Consider the following 2189-nt stretch of genomic DNA (forward strand, 5'->3'; position numbering starts at 1 on the left):
GGGTAGGGGAACAGAGGTGGGGGGAGGGGTATGGGAAACTTTCGGGATAGCATTTGAAATGTAAATAAAGAAAATAATAATAAAAAAAAATAAAATAAAACTATGTTCATGAGCCACGCAGGTTTCTCCTAAGGCAGAGTCATAAAAACATGCATTTAACACGTTCTAAAAGAGGTAATCTGTGAATTATGTTGTTCACAATGCCAAATACCAGCAATTCAGTATCAATCATTAAAATGACAGACAGACATGATACAAATAACTTAATGAAGTGAGAACACAAGATTTTATTTATTGAATATTAATAAATAAAAAAAAGACAGAGAAAAGGTTATGAGATTATTTGCATTTGCACTTTTATATGTGTAAGTATTATAAACAGGCATATAAGTAATGTGCAAGTATTACTAACTGCCATGGAGTTATCTCTGCTCTTATAGCTAGTTTCTGAAGAGTGCCTCTGAACAAAGATTGAGTAGGAATACTGAGTTCTAACTTTCAAACAGCCCAGTGGAGGAATGACACACGTTTGATTGACTTCTTAGCTATGCCCTTGACAGTTTTACCAAGGTACCATTCCACTAGTTTTACCTGGATTATTTCTACATTTCAAAGTAGCCCAAAAAACTAAAGAACATAATTATTTTCCTTAAAATTAAAATTAAGGGATTATGATAATGAAAAATTCCTTGAGTTGTAAACAAGCTAAAGATTCACCTACCAAGGGCAAACCTGTACATCTAGATAGCTTTTATCCTTCAGGGATGAGAGACCACAAGAGTAAATGTGGTCTTCATAATGAATTTACCACTAACGTGAATACTAATCTTTTTCTCCCTGGAGAATATTTCTATTGTAGGTATTATCATTGAGAAGGACTTTAATTCAGACATGTCTAATTACACGATAGGTTAATTCTATTAACTACAAAATCTCTAAGGGATTTTCACATTTTTTGACTATTAAATAAGTTTAAATGGTCTAGATAAATTACTAATGATTGCCTTTCATTGCAAAGCAGACTATTTGATAAATCTGCTCTTCCTTCTGAAACACTGGGACAAAGACTTTATTTGAGGCCAATAATAATTTATTGCAATTACATTTAATGCATGGTGATGATGCTAATGTTATGTATAGTCTGAGCTTCTCACAATGATTGCTTCCTTGGCTATTATCATTCTTGAGGGGAGGCACAAAGAGCCTACTATTAGTAATAAAACAAATAATGGTAGAAAATAAATGGGATTACTTATTCATAACTAAAAGTAAAGCTTATTTGCCGTTTTAATGATGTTAGAAGAGTTTTCTTTTTCCAAGGCTGCTCTTATAATAGACCAATACAAGACTTTCTATACTTAGTGTGTGGTTATTTAAATGTGCTTATTTTTCTTTGTTGCTCTGTAGGCATTGGTCTAGACACATTAAGGCAATTAGAATGGCTAGAGTCACTGAAGCTTCTAATTTTAATCATGCCTGAACATCTAATAACCCCTTATTTATAAACAGGAAAGTATTATATGCAATTATTACTCCTCTCCTCATATTACAGAAATTGCCGATTCATTTTAAACTTGATGTATATCAATTAGTATTAATTGAGAATAAAGCATGGGGGGGGTAACCTAAGGTAAATTATGAATAATAGAGTATTTTATCAAACAATTACATTTTTCCAGTTAAGAGTTAAACATGACTGATATAGCTGTCTCCTACGAGGCTCTACCAGTGCCTGGAAAATACAGAAGTGGATGCTCACAGTCATCCATTGGATGGAGCACAAGGTCCCCAATGAAGGAGCCAGAGAAATACCCGGGGAGCTGAAGAGGACTGAAGCCCCATAGACAGAATATCAATATGAACTAACCAGTTCCCTCAGAGCTCCTTGGAACTATACCACCAATCAAAGAAAACACATGATGGAACTTGTGGCTCTAGCTATATTTGTAGCAGAGGATGGCCTAGTTGGTCATCAGTGGGAGGAGAGGCCCTTGGTCCTGCGAAGGCTCTATGCCCCAGTATAGGTGAATGCCAGGACCAGGAATGGGAGTGGGTGGGGTGGGGAGCAGGGGAAGGGGGAAGAGGAAGGGGATTTCCAGAGGGGAAACTAGGAACGGGGATAACTTTTGAAACGTAAGTAAAGAAAATATCTAATAAAAAATATTGGCATACCTGAAAAAAATGACAGC

This window comes from Mus pahari, chromosome 12 (assembly GCF_900095145.1).
Source record: "Mus pahari chromosome 12, PAHARI_EIJ_v1.1, whole genome shotgun sequence".
Classification (NCBI taxonomy): domain Eukaryota; kingdom Metazoa; phylum Chordata; class Mammalia; order Rodentia; family Muridae; genus Mus; species Mus pahari.